This window comes from Sus scrofa, chromosome 3 (genome assembly GCF_054392235.1).
Source record: "Sus scrofa isolate SSC_HxYL_T2T_F1_AM1 chromosome 3, Sscrofa_HxYL_maternal_Yorkshire_Landrace_v2.0, whole genome shotgun sequence".
Classification (NCBI taxonomy): Eukaryota; Metazoa; Chordata; class Mammalia; order Artiodactyla; family Suidae; genus Sus; species Sus scrofa.
In genome coordinates this window covers 36354060-36372189 of record NC_139385.1, presented here as the reverse complement: position 1 = coordinate 36372189, position 18130 = coordinate 36354060, and the positions used below count along the sequence as shown (strand labels likewise).

The window sequence follows — 18130 nt, the reverse complement described above, 5'->3', positions numbered from 1 at the left end:
CTAAGAGGTGGATCTGAGAAGATGTTGCTGTCATTTATGTCAGAGAGTGTTTGGCCTGTGTTTTCCTCCAAGAGTTTTATAGTGTCTGATCTTATATCTAGGTCTTTAATCCATTTTGAGTTTATTTTTGTGTATGGTGTTAGGGAGTGTTCTAATTTTCTTCTTTTCCATGTGGCTGTCAAGTTTTCTCATTACCACTTATTGGACAGGCTGTCTTTTTTCCATTGTATATTCTTGCCTCCTTTGTCATAGATTAGTTGGCTGTAGCTGTGTGGGTTTAATTCTGGGCTTATCCTGTTCCACTGATCTATATTTCTATCTTTGTGCAAGTACCATATCATTTTGAAGATTGTTGCTTTGTAGTATAATCTGAAGTATGGGAGCCTGATTCCTCCAGCTCCATTTTTCTTTTTCAGGATGTCTTTGGATATTCTGGGTCTTTTGTGCTTCCAAACAAACTTTAAAATATTTTGTTCCGGTTCTGTGAAAAATGTTCTTGGTAATTTGATAGGGATTGCATTGAATCTGTAGATTTCCTTGGGTAGTATAGTCATTTTGATAATATTGACTCTTCCAATCCAAGAGCATGGTATGTCTTTCCATCTATTTGTGTCATCTTTGATTTCTTTCATCACTGTCTTATACTTTTCAGAGTACAGGTCTTTTGTCTCTTCAGGTAGGTTTACCCCTAGGTATTTTATTCTTTTGGATGCAGTGGTAAATGGGATTGCTTCCCTAATTTCTCTTTCTGATGTTTCATTGTTAGTATATAGAGATGCTGTTGATTTCTGTGTATTAATTTTGTATCCTGCGACTTTGTCAAATTCATGGATGAACTCTAACAGTTTTCTGGTAGAGTCTTTAGGATTCTCTAGATATAGTATCATGTCATCTGCAAATAGCGATAGTTTTGCTTCTTCCTTTCCAATTTGGATTCCTTTTATTTCTTTTACTTCTCTGATTGCTGTGGCTAGGACTTCCAAAACTATGTTGAAGATTAGTGGTGAGAGCGGACATCCTAGTCTTGTTCCTGCTCTCAATAGGAATTCTGTCAGCTTTTCACCATTGAGAATGATGTTCACTGTGGGTTTGTCATATATGGCCTTTATTATGTTGAGGTAGGTTCCCTCTATGCCCACTTTCAGAAGGGTTTTTATCAGAAATGGGTGTTGGATTTTATCAAAGGCTTTTTCTGCATCTATTGAGAGGATCATGTGGTTTTCATTCTTCAGTTTGTTAATGTGGCATACCACACTGATTTGCAGATATTGAAGAACCCGTGCATCCCTGGGATAAATCCCACTTGATCGTGACGTACAATCCTTTTAGTTATTGTTGGATGTGGTTTGCTAGTATTTTGTTGAGGATTTTTGCATTGATGTTCATCAGTGAAATTGCCCTATAGTTTTCTTTTTTTGTGGAATCTTTATCTGGTTTTGGTACCAGGGTGATGGTGGCCTCATAGAATGAGTTTGGGAGTGTCCCTTCCTCTGCAATTTTTTGAAATAATTTCAGAAGGAGATGCGTTAGCTCTTCTCTAAATGTTTGATAGAATTCACCTGTGAAGCCCTCTGGTCCTGGACTTTTGTGTGTTAGAAGTTTTTTAATCACAGTTTCAATTTCAGTTGTTGTGATGGGTCTATTCATCTTTTCTATTTCATCTTGGCTTAATCTTGGAAGATTGTACTTTTCTAAGAATTTGTCCATTTCTTCTAGGTTTTTCATTTTATTGGCATATAGTTGCATATAGTAGTCCCTTATGATCCTTTGTATTTCTATGATATCCATTGTTACTTCTTCTTTTTCATTTGTAATTTTATTGATTTGAGTCCTCTCTCTTTTTTGCTTGGTAAGTCTGGCTAGGGGTTTATCAATTTTGTTGGTCTTTTTAAAGAACCAGCTTTTCGTTTCATTGATCTTTTCTATGGTTTTTGTTGTTTCTATTTCATTGATTTCTGCTCTGATCTTTATGATTTCTTTCCTTCTACTAACTTTAGGTCTTGTCCTTCTCTCTCGAGCTGCTTTAGATGTAAAGTTAGCTTGTTTATTTGAGCTTTTTTTTTTTTTTTTTTTTTTTTGCTATTTCTTTGGGCCGCTCCTGCGGCATATGGAGGTTCCCAGGCTAGGGGTCGAATCAGAGCTGTAGCCACTGGCCTACACCAGAGCCACAGCAATGCGGGATCCGAGCCATGTCTGCAATCTACACCACAGCTCATGGCAACGCCAGATCGTTAACCCACTGAGCAAGGGCAGGGACCGAACCCGCAACCTCATGGTTCCTAGTCGGATTCGTTAACCACTGCGCCACAACGGGAACTCCCCCACTGTGCCACGACGGGAACTCCCTGAGCTTTTCTTTGTTTCCTGAGGTGGGCTTGTATTGCTATAAACTTTCCTCTTAGAATGGCTTTTGCTGCATCCCATAAGTTTTGGAGTGTCATATCTTTGTTGTCATTTGCTGCCAGGTATTTTTTAATTTCCTCTTTGATTTCTGCAGTGATCCATTGGTTGTTTAGTAGCATGTTGTTTAGTCTCCACGTGTTTGTGTTTTTTGCAGATTTTTTCTTGTTGTTGATTTCTAGTCGTATATGTAGTCGGAAAAGATGCTTGATATGATTTCAATTTTCTTAAAGTTACTGAGGTTGGATTTGTAGCCCAGGATGTGATCAATCTTAGAGTGTTCCATGTGCACTTGAGAAGAATGTGTATTCTGTTGCTTTTGGATGAAATATCCTATAAATATCTATTAAGTCCATCTGGTTTAATGATTCATTCAGGGCCTGTGTTTCTTTTATTGATTTTCTGTCTGGATGATCTGTCCATTGCTGTGAGTGGGGTGTTAAAGTCCCCCACTATTATTGTGTTATTGTTGAGTTGTCCTTTTAAGGTTGTTAGCAGTTATCCTCTATATTGTGGTGAACCTATGTTGGGTGCATAGATATTTAAAATTGTTATATTTTCTTCTTGGATTGATCCTTTGATCATTACGTAATGACCTTCTCTGTCCCTTAAAATATTCTTCATTTTAAAGTCTATTTTGTCTGATATGAGTATTGCTACTCCAGCTTTCTTTTGATCCCCATTTACGTGAAATATTTTCTTCCATCCTCTCACTTTCAATTTGTATGTATCCCTAGAAGTGAAGTGGGTCTCTTGAAGACAGCATATATATGGGTCTTGTTTTTGTATCCATTCAGCCAGTCTATGTCTTTTGGTTGGGGCATTTAGTCCATTAACATTTAAGGTAATTATTGATATGTATGTTTATTGACATTTTATTAATTGCTTTGGATTTGTTTTTATTGCTCTTTTCTCTTCCTTTTTCTTGTTCTCTCCTCTTCTGGTTTGATGACTGTCTTTAGTGTTGTATTTGAGTTGATTTTTCTTTGTTTGTGTATCAATTGTAGATTTTTGGTTTGCATTTATTCTGAAGTTTTGATATAAGAGTCTATATGTATATGAGATTGTTTTAAGTTGTTGTTCTCTTAATTGCAAGTTCATCTCCAGTATCCTGCATTTGTACCCACCTCTTCTCATGATTTCTGATTTTGGTGGCATAATTGTACATGGATGATTTCGTGTCTTTACTGTATATATACCTTTACAGGTAAGCCTTGTCATTTGTGATATTTTTGTTTCCTGTTGCTGTCTTTTCTTTTCAGCCTAGAGAAGTTCCTTTAGTATTTGTTGTAAGGCTAGTTTAGTGTTGCTGAATTCTCTCAACTTTTGCTTATCTGTGAAGGTTTTGATTTCTCCTTCAAATCTGAATGAGAGCCTTGCTGGGTAAAGTAATCTTGGTTGGAGGTTTTTTCCTTTCATCACGTGAAGTATATCATGCCACTCCCTTTTGGCCTGCAGAGTTTCTGCTGAAAAATCTGCCGATAACCTTATTGGGGTTCCCTTGTATGTTACTGGTTTCTTTTCCCTAGCTGCTTTCACGATTTTCTCTTTGTCTTTAATTTTGGTCAGTTTGATTAATATGTGTCTTGGTGTATTCCTCCTTGGGTTTATTTTATATGGTACTCGTTGTGCTTCCTGGATTTGAGTGAGTGATTCCTTCCCCGTGTGAGGGAAGTTTTTGTCTATTATCTCTTGGAATATTTTTTCTGTCCCCTTCTCTCGCTCTTCTACTTCTGGCACCCCATAATACAGATGTTGGCACGTTTCACGTTGTCCCAGAGTTCTCTGAGACTCTCTTCATTTGTTTTCAATCTTTTTTCTCTTTTTTGTTCTGCATTCGTAGTTTCTACTAATCTGTCCTCCACCTTGCTTATTCGTTCTTCTGCTTCCTGTATTCTGCTGTTAGCTGCTTCTAGTGAATTTTTCATTTCAGTTATTTTATTTTGCATCTCTTCTTGTTTAAGTTTTATATCTTGTATCTCTTTGCTCAGTGTTTCCTCTAAGTTATCCATCTTTGCCTCCAGTTTATTTCCAATGTCTTGCATCATCTTTAGCATCAAAAATCTGAAGTCTTTTTCCTGGAGGCTGAGGATCTCCTCATCGCTTAGCTGATTTTCTGGGTTTTTTTCCTTCTACCTCATCTGAGTTATACTTCTCTGTCTTTTCATTTTTACAGGTTTTTGGTGTGGAGACCTTTTTGCAGATAATAGAGTTGTAGCCTCTCTTACTTCTGGTGTTTTCCTCCCTTGTGGCTGAAGTTGGTATGGGGGTTTGCTGTAGGCTTCCTGATGGGAGGAACTGATGCCTGCCCACTGGTAGGTGGGGCCGATTCTAATCCCTTTGGTGGGTGGGGCTTAGTCTCTGGATGGGATTAGAGGCAGTTGTGTGCCTGGGGGGGTCTTTAGGTAGCCTGTTTACTGAGGGGCAGGGCTGTGATCCCATCTGGATTGTTGTTTGCCCTGGGGCTTCTCAGTGCTGATAAGTGGGGCCAGATTTTCCCAAAATGGCCCCCTCCAGAGAAAGGCAGGGCTGCTGAATATTCCTGAGAGCTTTGCTTCCAATGACCTTCCCTCACAACAAGCCACATTCAGCCCTGTTTTCCCATGATGTCCTCCAAGAACTACAGTCAGGTTTGACCCAGATTCCTATGGAGACTTTGCTTTGCCCTGGGACCCAGTGCATGTTAAAGTCTGTGTGTGCCTTTGAAGAATGGGGTCTCTGTTTCCTTCAATGCCAGATGCTCCAGGGGCTCTTTCTCCCAGTGCCAGATCCCCACATGTGGGAGTTTGATGTGGGGCTCAGAACTCTCACTCCTGTAGGTGACTTTGTGAACCAGTTAGTTTCCAGTCCGTGGGACTTCCCACCCGTGAGGTATGGGATTGTTTATATCACGTAATTGCCCCTCTGACCTCTTGATGTGGCCTCTTTGTCTTCTGGAGTAGGATATCTTTTTTAAGGTTTCTAGTCCATTTGGTTGAAGATTGCCCAGGCTTTAGTTGTGAATTTTGTTGTTTTTAGGAGAGAAGCTGAGCTCCAGTCCTTCTATTCCACCATCTTAATCCCATCTGTCTATTTATCTTGACTGCTGCTTCTAAACCAGACTACTCCTAACACACTTTTTCATATCAATTAGTTGGAACCATGAAACAGAGGAGTTGGCTATCCCTGCTTGATGTGTTAAGAAAGGCTTGGGTTTCTTTCTTGGCTTCTGTCTTTACCTCACCTCTAAGAATGTCCCTATGTTTATATTTCTCTGATCTTCCTATTCAGACTCTACTACCTAACTTTGTGCTCCTACCAAATCTTGTGGCAGATTTCCCGAGTTTTTTTTCTCCCCATCTTTTGAATTCTACCTCAAATATCCAGGTTGCACTCACCTCTTTATTTATTCCTTGTAGCCTCTAGCATGGAGTCAAGTATGAGTTCCAGAGATCCACTCCTAGTCCTATAATTGGTTACTGGTCCCTACCAGATAGCAATAGCACCAGTCACTGTCTCTCAGACAAGGGGGTGCCATACAGAAACAAATCTTAACTTCAAGGTAAGGGCAGGAAGAAAGTGAAAGACTCTGAGCCTGAGGGGCTATCCACAAAGTGACCTCTTGCAAAGCACTTTTCAAATTTTTGTCCAAAAGCAAAAGTTCTAGGGCATCCAGTTGAATGAGGGCTTTCTGCTTCCCTGTTCCCAGTAGTGATCCCTTGGAAATAAAGAAAATATACATGCTAGCTCTAGCAGAAAAGCCATTATTGATCTCTGCTCTAGAGAGAAGCAATGCTGTTTCTCGTCAAACAAAGATCTCTATTTTTGAAAAGAACAAAAGAAAGCCAAGAATAAATACCCAGGTTTTCTCCCTGCAAATGACTGTTTATCTTATTGAGCCTTGGGCATGTATGAACTAGAAAAATCAAAGAAGCAAAGAACCTGTTTAGGTTTCAGATAGTCTCCACAAGACTGAGATGAGTACTCAGCTGTGATAGACAAATTCAGAAGTTTTCACAAAATGGTCCTGTGATTGTTTTGAAATGATTTATTCACTTCTCTCTCTCTCACACACACGCACACACACACACTACGGCTGGATTCTCCTATTCATTGTCCCTGGCAAGTGCTGTTGATTGCCTGCTTAGACAACTGCAGTGCCATGCCTCTTGGACCTCCGAAGCAGCTCATCCTATCCATTTCAAGGTTCAATGTTCAAGTTCTGCCCACTGGAAGTTATTCTTTACATTAAAATTAAACTCCTCTTTTCAGAAACTCCCACCTCTGTCTCCGTTCTAATTCCTTGATCTCCAGAGGACAAGTCAGAACCAAATGTGTGACCATCCACCAAATGTTTGTTGACAGTAACCATTGTCCCATGAATCTCTTCTTAGTTAACTTTTTCTTGTGATTCTAAGTTGGCACACACCCAGGACACACATGCTCTTGCCTAGAACAAATGAGAAGACTACATTGTTTTTGAACTGATTTGAATTCCCCATTCCTTACCCCATGGCTAATCAACCACAAAGTCCTGCTTATTCTACCGCCTGCAAGGTTCTTAAGTAAGGCAGTGGCGAATCACGCAGTTGTTAGGAGTCCAGACTCAGGATCTAGACTTCTTAGGTTTCCATCTATCATTTGCAGGCTGGATCCCTTTGGCCTCAATATCAATAAAATGGAGGGAGTGGCAATACTTAATCCATAAGATTGTTGAATAAATATATGTAATGCTCTTAAAACAGTGGTTGACACGTAAGCACCTGATAAGTGTTGTTACTGACATTGTTTTTTTTTTATCACTGAATCTCCTCTCTTCTTTTCTCAATCATAGTCTTTTTATTTTTTTTATTACTCAAGTGAATTTATCACATCTATAGTTGTATAATGATCATAACAATCTGATTTCACAGGATTTCTATCCCACAGCCCAATCATACAGTCTTCATTCAAGCTGACACTGGACATCTTCAGTAGCTTCTTAACTTTTCTTCATGACTCTGCCTCCAACAGTTCATTCTTTTTTTTTTTTTTTTTTTTTTGTCTTTTGTCTTTTTTGTTGTTGTTGTTGTTGCTATTTCTTGGGCCGCTCCCGCGGCATATGGAGGTTCCCAGGCTAGGGGTTGAATCGGAGCTGTAGCCACCGGCCTACGCCAGAGCCACAGCAACGCAGGATCCGAGCCGCGTCTGCAACCTACACCACAGCTCACGGCAACGCGGGATCGTTAACCCACTGAGCAAGGGCAGGGACCGAACCCGCAACCTCATGGTTCCTAGTCGGATTCGTTAACCACTGCGCCATGACGGGAACTCCCCAACAGTTCATTCTTACATTGTATAGCCAGAATACACAAATGGACAAAAATTTGGTGAAATTATGTATCTGAGGATGTGGAGATGACAGGAACCATGAGAGAATAAGAAACCACGGGAACTGAGAAAATCCATCAAACGCTTTTGGTGGTACTCTGCTGTGGCCTGGGGTTTTTGTCCAAGGTTGTGTGAAGGGACAGGGTATCCACCTAAGTATCAAACACTCCAACCCCTGAATGTTTGACTCTTGGTGTGAGTCAGAGGGCAGCCCAGTCCTTAGGGAGGTCCTAGTCATACCTAACCTGGGTGATATCATCACTGTATCTTGGAAAAATGGGCACTGTCCTCTTTTGGTCCCTTGGTGATGTTAAGGGGTTCCTTTGGATAGTTTCTCTGATAGGGTTTGCTGTGTCACAATCCACCACAAAACTCAGTGGCTTAAAACAACAACCATGTATTATTACATCTCATATGAGTGTGGGTTGGCTGATCTAGGTTGGTTTCAGCAGATCTCGGCTAGGTGTGCTAATACTTCTTCAGGTCAACTGGGACACTGTTCTTTGTTGGACTGGATAGGTCATCTTAACTGGGGAGTCCCTGCTTCAGGCATCATTCCTTTTCTTCCAGAGGCCAGCATCGAGCACAAACTTTTCCTTCTCAATAAAAATGGAGAAATTGCAAGAGGAAACATGTCAGGATTAGGCTCAGAGCTGACACATCGTCCATTCTGTTTCATGCGGTTGCTGAACCAAACTAAGTCACAGGGCTAAATCAGGATCCGGAAGTAATATTCATCTATTATGCCCATAAATTTCCTGCTGTGAGGAACTTGGCAAATATGGAATCTCCTGGTTGCTGCCAAGGGGTTTACAGAGGTCCTACACTGGCAAATACTATATCGTCATTTGAGACCAGGGATCTCAAACTCAAATACTTACAGAGGCCAGGAAGCCAATATAATGAGTGAATTGCGTGCGGTGGGAAGCACAATTAATGGAGAGGTTATGTCCTATCTTGAGCAAGGGAGGTAACTGTAGTCATTATGAATGCTATGCCCAGTATTAAGAGCAACTGTTTACAATACTTGTATATGGTGGGCACTGTTTTAAGAGCATCACTTATATTAGTTCATTCAATCTTTACCCTTGAGATAGGTATTTTTATTATTATTCCCATTTGATAGATGAGCAAATTGAGGCACAGACAGGTTTGATACCTTGTCCCCAATCACAGAGCCAGGATTCTAAGCCAGGAAATCAGGCTTAAGAGTTCACATTCTTAAACATCACACCTACAATCAAATCTTTTTTTAAAAAAAGTCAGAAATGCACATTTTCACATGGAATCATTCAAGTTTCACATCTTGTCAAGTAATTTAAATAAATAAAAATCCCTGTGCAGGCCAAGGAAAAAATAATATATAGGCTGAATTTGGCTGTGAGCCTCTGGTTTAAGACCACTATTTGACCTAGAGAGTTGGTCTGCTCAGGATAATTTTATCCTGGACAGTGGCAGCTGTCAAGCCACTCCAAGCCTCCTGTTCTTCTGGAAAAGTACTGAACTCAATCAAAGCTTCAAAAATCAATCCCGAGATCCCCAGTAGTGTCTTCACAAAAGTCTAACTGATTCTCCTGCCCTGGCATTGGCCCAGGGTATCAGGTAGGCACTGCCTGACATTGGCCAGTCCTTTAGAGGGCATTGGAAATTGAGCCCAAGGCACAAACTGGCCTTGGTTTGCAGATCAGGCTTGGGACTTACCGTGAGCCTTTTCACCTTGGCAGTTCATCTTCCTGTAGGACCCGGGGCAGGTGAGAGATGTCTCAGGGGCCAAGCAGGTGTGGTTTAACATCACTGTCAAGAATTGGCAGGGCAGGGAGAGGGGCTTGAAGAAGGAAAATCCCTAGGAAGGAAAGAGGGTGTGAAAGCCAGTGATGAAAAATTTATTGCACAATGCACAGAGAGATGAACAACACCCATGGTGTGCCAAAGAGAAAGTCTGAAAGTGAAGAAGAAGGAACTTTGATTCAGAAAAAACTTTGTTCTCCTTTTCCTAGAGCTTCTCTTGAATTGTCCCAAATGACAAGGTAAGTCCTGGTAGAAACAGCCTAACTCTCTTAAGCCTATAGTAGACTCTGTGTGTCTGTTGGTTAGAGAAGGGGAAGGGTTGTCCTTGCCTTCCTTGAAAATCTGAAAACTGTCCCCTGATCCCCAGTCCTTCTTAAAGTCTCACCTGTCACTCTCATGCTGCAAAATCCAGCTCACTTGTTTTTTCAGTAGTGATAACAGCCAAATCTCTTATTTTATGTAATACGGCATTTCCTCCACTATCAACCCCACCTCTTCCTCCTCTGTCAGTTTGAAAGCAAAGACTTAAGAATTTTTTTTTCTCTGCAAAATTCCCCACCCTCCATCTTTTTGGCAGGAACAGATGCTGGGATTTCTGAAGGTGGGAAAATAAGTGGTTATATCCTCAAGTTATATTTTTTAGCACTCATGTAACAAATCCTAGCAATATTTACCCCTTTGTATTATCTAGAGGGTTATTATTTGCTATGCCTGCTGTTTTCTCAAGAGCTCACAGGGGGGAAAAAAAAGCAGATTCCTGCTTCACTGTGACCAGGAATGATGGGAATGTAGTTAATTACATCCTTTTGGAGGGACCACACTCTGTTGATGGGGCCGACAGTTGTATTCATGGCAATGAAACCCATGAGGGACTTGTGAAAAAAAACAAAACCCATGTAGATTTACAGTATTATTTCCTTATTATAAGTTTAATGCATATTCATTGTAAACATAGCTTAGAAAATATAAAAGAGATGAATAAAATAATCACTAATATTTCTTTCCATCAGTGAGAAGTTTCACAGTTTGGAATACTGTTACCATGTTCCTGTTCAGAATTACACTGTAAATAAATATTAATATCTAGATTTATTTTTCACTGTAATAGCATCCCTACAGTATTAACAATGTCTGCATGGTGTTCCAACATGCTGATGTGCAATAATATTTTAATCCATGCTCTTAGGGTTCGATATTTAGGTGCTTTCCAAGGTTTCACTCCTGTAAATGTTACCTGGATGAATGTTCTTGCTTATCATCATTTTTTTTCCTGTTTATAGCAGCATCTGTGGCATATGGAAGTTCCCAGGCTAGAGGCTGAATTGGAGCTGCAGCTGCTGGCCTATGCCACAGCCACAGCAATGCCAGATCTGAGCCACACCGGTGACCTACTCCGCAGCTTGCAGCACCGCCGGATCCTTAACCCACTGAATGATGCCAGAGATTGAACTTGCATCCTCACAGAGACCACATCAGGTTCTTAATCCACTGAGCCTCAACAGGAACTCCTTGCTCATCATTCTTTGTATCTCACGTTATTACCTTAGGTTTATAGGAGTCAATTGGAATGGGTATTTTTAAGGCTCTAGATCATTTTGTACGAATTGGTACAGATTTATTCTGTGGGGTCTTATGAGATCAGGTCAATGTCATTCTGTACTGGGGGCTTCCCTCTATCCTGGGGGAAAGTAAAACACATGCACACACACACCCATCCCACAGAACTTCAGGGACTGGGGAGTGTCAGGCTAGAGTTGGGACTGGCAATAGGGCTGTCAGGGATGGGGGTCCCTATGTGATTACCATGGACTGAATGTTTGTGTCTCCCCAAATTCACATGTTGAAACCCTACCTTGCAACGTGATGGTATCACGAGGTGGGGCTTTCAAGAGGTCATTAGGCTCAGAGGAAGTCATGGAGGTGGAGCCCTCATGAATGGGATTGGTGCCCTTAGAAGAGTCACAGGAGCAAGCCTGCTTTCTCTCCCTGCTTCCTGCTCATGAGGATACAGCAGGAAGTCAGCAGGCTGCAACGTGAAGAGAGGGCTCTCAACAGAACCAGACCATGCTGGCACCCTCATCGCAGACTTACAGCCTCCAGAAATGTGGGAAATAAATGTGTGTGACTTATAAGCCACCGGATCTCTGATGTTCTGTCATAGCAGCATATGCTGACCAAGACAACAACAGACACCTGGAGGAGGTCAGAGAAAGCCATCCGAACATCTCAGGGAAGGGAGTTCCTGTCATGGCGCAGTGGAAACGAATCCGACTAGGAACCATGAGGTTGCAGGTTTGATCCCTGGCCTCGCTCTGTGGGTTTAGGATCCAGCGTTGCCGTGAGCTGTGGTGTAGGCCACAGACACGGCTCAGATCTGGCATTGCTGTGACTGGGGTGTAGGCTGGCGGCTGTAGCTCCGAAAAGACCCCAAGCTTGGGAACCTCCATATGCCACAAGTGTGGCAAACAAAACAAACAAAACCTCAGGGAAGGGAGTGCCCACAAGGATACAGCAGATGCAACATCCCCTAGGCAGTGAATATTTGACTTAACAGCAAGGAGGAGAAGCAAGGGTGGTCCAGCTGTTGGTTTCACGCTTCCTAACAGAGCAAGAAGGGGAAATTCCCTCACCAACTGTCTCTGCCGCTGGCACAGCTCTCAGTGCTTTCTGGAACTCCTACCTTCTGTGAACTTGCTGGAATTCCAGGGAATGTGCTCGGGTGACTGATCCAAATCATTGATGCCTGCCACTCAACTGAAAAAAAAGGAGATTTTTTATTCAAATATAGAAATACCTCATTCCTTACAGAAACTCTCAGCAGGTTTCCCAGCCGTGATCCTGCCATGCAGATGACTCAGAAGTTCAGGAAGGATGCAGACCTGCAGGGACCCCACGAAGCTGGAAGGAATTTATGATGATGCTCCTACTGGAAAAAGCCCCACTCCCCAAAACCCCTCTAATTTTCTATCAACATTATTTTTATTATTTATTAACATCAATGTATTATCAATAATGAAGATAATAACTCACAAAGATGATCTCTCAGGCATTGTGTTAAGAGCTTTACATGGATTATCTCATTTTAATCATAACAACCTTAAGAAGTCAGTAATAGGGAGGTCCCTTTGTGGCTCAGTGGGTTAAGAACCTGACGTAGTGTCCCTGAGGATGCAGATTTGATCACTGGCCTTGCTCGGTGGGTTAAGGATCTGGCATTGCTGCAAGTTGCAGCAAGTTGCAGCATAAGTCAGGGATGTGGCTCAGATCTGGTGTTACTGTGGCTGTGGCTCTGGCCGGCAGCTGCAGCTCCAATTGGGCCCCTAGCCTGGGAACTTACATATGCCATGGGTGTGGCCCTAAAAAAAAAAAAAGGCAGTAATATTACTATCCTGGTATTAGAGAGGAAGAGGACATCGGGGTCTAAGGCGCTTAAGTAATTTCTCCAGGATCACAGAACTGGAAATGGTGGAGCTAGGCTTTGAACCCACCTCTGCTGATGAACGGTGCCTTTCAGTTTGCTTCACAGTGGGAGCTCTATCCGGCAAAATGCTGGTATACAGCCTTTTGGAAGAGTTTCTTCAGTTAACTAGGCCCTGGGGAAGGAGGGCTGGAAATTCCCCCCTGGCACATCCTGGCCACCATGCTGAGATCTGGCCTCATTTTGGCTCTCAGAGCACTGGAGAGGGCTCAGTGTGTCAGAAGGGCACATGCAGCCTCCCTGTGGCATACCACTGCCTTCTGGACACAGAGTGGGAAGCTCCCTGGGCTGAGGGCCTGGAGGCCTGTCCCCAGATCCACTTGGCCATAATGAGCCATCTCACTGGCTCCCCTTGGAGCTGCAAGAATGAGGCAAAGACTGCTCTGGAGGGGACCTGCTGAAGGAGGCTCCGAAGGGCAGCCCGATGACTTTCTGCTCATGCAGTGAGGTCCAGCTGAGGCATCCCTCTCCTTTTATCTACGCACACCCTCCTACAGACAATCACTCAGGCTTCTATTGCACCGAATATCTCTTGGTGGCTAAGAATGTAAAAATTCATTTGCCAAACTCTCATGAGCACTTAACCTTGTAAGGCAGCCACTGCTCTAAATGCTTGCCCGTGTAAATTAGTTCCATTTTGATTATCATTCACGACCCTGTGAAGTGGGCAGACATTCATCTCTCTTACAGAAGGTGACCTGGGGCACAGAGACATTACGTAGTTTCCTCAAGTTCACACAACTGGGAGGAGGAAGAGTTAAGATTCAAATACAGATTGGCTGGCTCTAGAATCATACCCTTAAATGGTCTTAGAACTGGAGATGAGCAGCCCTATGGTCCCATCCTGGCTATACCTCATCCTTCTCCATGCTCATGGTCACATCCTCCTACTCTTCTGTGCCTCAGTTTCCTCATCTGTGAAATAAAGGTGCTAGTTCTGCCTACTGCTTAGGATTATTGTGAGGATTAAGTAAGTGTATGTAAAGCTCCAGGTAGGGGTGTGGTTTCCCCAAAAGACTTACTTTTGTGTTGTGTCCACTAACTTTTATGTTGGGTCCACTTCCATCTTGACATGTCTCTTTCAAAGCAGCCCAGCTATATCCATCCTCCAAGATGTGAAACTTCACCTTGACACAAGCAAAAGAAAAAATTCAAAGTGATGGAGGGAAGAGGAATGGAATCCAAAAGGAGCGGGTTCTTGCCCACCTTTTCCTTCAGTACTCCTACATGTCAAATGTGCTGACTTCCTAGACCCAGGCCACCCCCGGATTCCATTTCTGTGTGGGATGGCATGAGGGAGCAGGCTGCAAAGAGAAGCCAGCTCCCCTAGAGCAAGGACCTGGTTTGGGAGCTTCCCTGCAAACGTAACCATGCTGCCCCCTCCTTCCTTCCCCCAAACTAATTCATGCAGGTGAACCCCTGCCCCCAGGAGAAAAAAAGTCAGAGAGATGTGTGTCCCTACATTTCCCTAGACCTCTTCTGTCCTCCGGTCCTACCTGCCCCATTGGCAAAAACGTGGACTCAGATTACTCATGATCTCATTTATTAATTGGGAATCGGAGCCCCTTTAGGACACAACTGGGCGATTGTGTCGGAGCTGAGCTGCAATGAGAGAATTTAATTTAAAGAACGAATCAATTCAATTGACTCCTGAAAATCATTCTGATGTGCTCCCAGCAGAGTCTATTTGGAATCAATAAATGCGCCTGTGTCACTGTCTCCTGGCTCCACTGTCCCCAGCCTGGGGGAAATCATTCAAAGGGACCAGGTTTCATTTAGGAGAAATGTGAGTTCTGCCAACAGCACAAAAGGGGAGCACTTCTCAGCGCTGTGACAATCTCTCTCTCTCTCTTTCCTTGTCTGTGCATGCTCCCCCACCTTTCTCCTTTTTCTCCTCTCCCCACCTCCACACCTCTTTCATAGCTCAGCCTTCTTTTTTTTTTTTTAATTAGAGTATAGTTGACTGTGTTGTGTCACAGAATATATACATTCTTCTTCTTGTAGTATCTTCCATCATGTTCTACCCCAACTATATCCCCAAGAGACTGGCTGTAGTTCCTTGTGCTGTACAGTAGGACACACCTTGCTTTCTTTGTCTACATTCACTCTGTAACTCCTCCTCCCCTCTCCTCTTTTCTCTAACTCTTCCTCTGCTTCCTTCAAAAAATGCTATTAAAATAGCCCAACTCATAGAAGCAGAGAGCACAATGGTGGTTGCCAGGGGTTGGTGGGGGGGGGGGGATGGAATGCTGTTCAAAGGTTACAGAGTTTCAGGTACTCACGTTGAATAAGTTATAGAGAGAGAATATATAGCAGGGTGAGGGAACTCAAATACACAGGGCAGCAGAAGCATGGGTTTTGAAATTCTGCCAAGACTTGGGCTGAAACCCTGGTTCTGCCCAACTCACTCTCTTTGAATCTCTTTTCTCATTGTAAAATGAGGCTAATTTTGTGTACCTTGCAGAGTTAGGGTGCAGGCTAACGAAGATGGTTTGTGGAATGTGCCTGACACGAGGCCAGGGACTGAGCTGACCATGCTAATGGTGCCATTTTGCAGTTGCAGAGGGATTGGAGTGTCTGAAGCGAGGAGCACACGTTGCTGTTAAAAGAAGCTGGGTAGCCAGAAGGTTTCACTAGAGAGTGGGGCGGCAGGATTGAGGCTGTTCGTTTCTTTCCTCATCACACTGGAGAACCTAGATTTTCTTCTCTTGGTCTGGCTGAGTCATGATTGTTAATGGGGACCCAAGAGAGCCAACAATCTATCTGTGTAATCCCTCATGTCTGACCTCAAAGAACTGAGGTGTGCAGGCAGGAAATTAACCCATTTTTTTTTAAAAAAGAAATCAAAGCCCATAGCTTGTGTACATGTGTGAATGAGCTGGACAGAGGCCAAAGCCTATCCTGGAATAAATAGTTCTTATTAAAACTAAACACAACAGAGATTAGCTTCTCTGACTCTGAAAGGTAAATAGTGATAGCGGCAGCCACATACCCGGGGTGCGGGGTGGAGGGTGAACGGGGCAGCCTGAGTTCTTTCCAGTCAGGCCCTTCACTGCAACTAGATTAAGCTGCTTACCTCTGCCTCTGTCCATATCATCCAGGAATCTCCACCCTGAATGCTCTGCTCCATCCCACAAGAGCAACGTGCCTCCCTTAGATCATCTCACCTCCTCCAGGAAGTCTTCCACACACCCATACTCTACACTCAAAGTATTTTAAAGAATTCATGCTTTTCTCCACCTGTAAAAAAATGATATGAAGAAATTCCTCAAAAGGTCAAACAGAATTACTATATGACCCAGCAATTCTGCGCCTAGAAACACACCCCAAAGAACAGAAAAACAGACAAATTCCTGTATACAGGTTCACAGCAGCAATATTCACAATACCCAAAAGGTAGGAACAGCCCAAATGACCATCAAAAGATGACTGGGTAAACAAAGGAATATTATTCAGCCATAAATAGGAAGGCAGTATGAATATATGCAACGTGGACAGACCTCACAAAGACTATATGAACATATGAAGAGAAAGAAGCCAGACACAAAAAGTTACAAATGTATGATTCTGTTAATGTGAAGTATCCAGAAGAGGTAAACCTATAGAAACACTGTAGCTTGGTAATTGCCAGGGGCTAGGGAAGGGGGTATGGGAATAAATGCTTAATGGGTACAGGGTTTCCTTTTACGGTGATGAAAATGTAGAGATGATGGCTACACAACATTATGAATGTACATTGAATTGTTCACTTTAAAGTGGTTAATTTTATTATGTGGGTTTCCCCCAATTTTTTTTAACATGGGGGCTAGGAATAACTGCCCCTTTTATGGTTGGGTGGCAAGGATGAGATAATGCAGGTTGAATTGTACATGTACTCTGTGGCTTAACAATTTTGACTCAAGAAATGTTTTTTCCCTTCTGCTTCTCGGACTTAAATCTTTTTACAGACAGTACAGATCATGTCCTGGGGGTCCCTCAGCATAGATGGATTATCCTTAACTTTTAAAAAGATGGTATTAGGGAAACCAAGTGGAATTTTTCAAAAGAAGGCAAAGTACAAAAAGTCCCCCCCTCCAGCATGATTTCTACCCATATTACGGCACTGTGGGATCTTATTCTACATCCATTTCCAACCTCTGTCTTTGCACATTTACGCTGATGCACCAATGGGGTCCTATACGCTCTTCCTTGGATTTTTCAATTTCTAGTTCTGGGAAGAGCTGTATAGTAGTGTCTTCCTGTCATCCACAACACAGAAGCTGCCCTTCTTTTTTTTAAATTTTTTTAAATTACAGTGTGAAGAGACTGAACAAGTGTTAAAACTAGAGCCAAGTTTGGCAAGGAAGAAACTGCCCTTTTAGATATCTTGACATGCATGGATAAAATGATAATAATCATGATCATAATAATGACAGTAAAAAAGGTTGCTTTTGTTTATTGAGAAGTGACACTGCTTTGTGAACTATGTTAAAAGCTTCCATATGTGTTTTTAATCCTCACAACAAACTTAGGAGGTGAGTTCCATTATTAACCCCATTTTCTAGATGGGTAGCTAGAACATGAATGAGGTTAAGCAACATTTCCAGGGCTGAAACACAGACTACATAAGTGGATGAATGGAGTTTAGAGATGGACTGCTGTCCACTGGTTACCTGGGAGCAGAGGAGTCTGCTCCTCTTTTCCTGGAAGGGCACAGAGGAGGAGGAGATGAAGATGGTTCTTAGAGAGGTGATGGACCCCCAAGACCGGGCCTGTTTTGAGAGACAAGCTCAAGATGTTCAAGGCAGGCAGCTCCTAAGGTATCTCCCAGTGATCCTTGGCTCTGGGTATTCAGGCCCCTGTGTAATAACCTCTTGTGAAACTTATCTGGGCTGACCTGGTAACTCACTTCTAATAAATATTTGGCAGAAGTAAAGGAATATCCCTTCTGAGATTAGATTACACTCTGGTTCTGCCTGGCTGACCCTGTCTCACTCACTCTCCATACTGGCTCTTATGGAATCCACCTGCTGAGCAGTCCATGTGGCATTGAGAACCAGTGGCCTCTAACAGCTCCAGGAGTGAGTCTAGATGTGGCCTGTCCCCCATTTGAGCCTTGACATGAAGACTATGACT

General features: G+C 42.6%; 1 protein-coding gene and 1 long non-coding RNA gene across 6 annotated transcripts in view; one reads left to right on the top strand and one right to left on the bottom strand.

Annotated features, from left to right (window-relative positions):
- Nucleotides 1–18130, bottom strand: part of LOC110259931 (uncharacterized) — a 563371-nt gene that overhangs the window by 35212 nt on the left and 510029 nt on the right. For 2 of the 3 annotated variants that reach the window (XR_014840784.1, XR_014840783.1), the window contains exons 9-12: nucleotides 16092–16255; nucleotides 14038–14142; nucleotides 12218–12291; nucleotides 9451–9592 (exon numbers count right to left, since the gene is read on the bottom strand). This is a non-coding gene — a long non-coding RNA (uncharacterized LOC110259931). Of the gene's footprint in view, nucleotides 1–7399; nucleotides 9593–12217; nucleotides 12292–14037; nucleotides 14143–16091; nucleotides 16256–18130 lie in introns of those variants that run through there. The other variant, XR_014840782.1, reaches the window with a different exon arrangement.
- Nucleotides 1–18130, top strand: part of SHISA9 (shisa family member 9) — a 545216-nt gene that overhangs the window by 343030 nt on the left and 184056 nt on the right. The window lies entirely within an intron of this gene.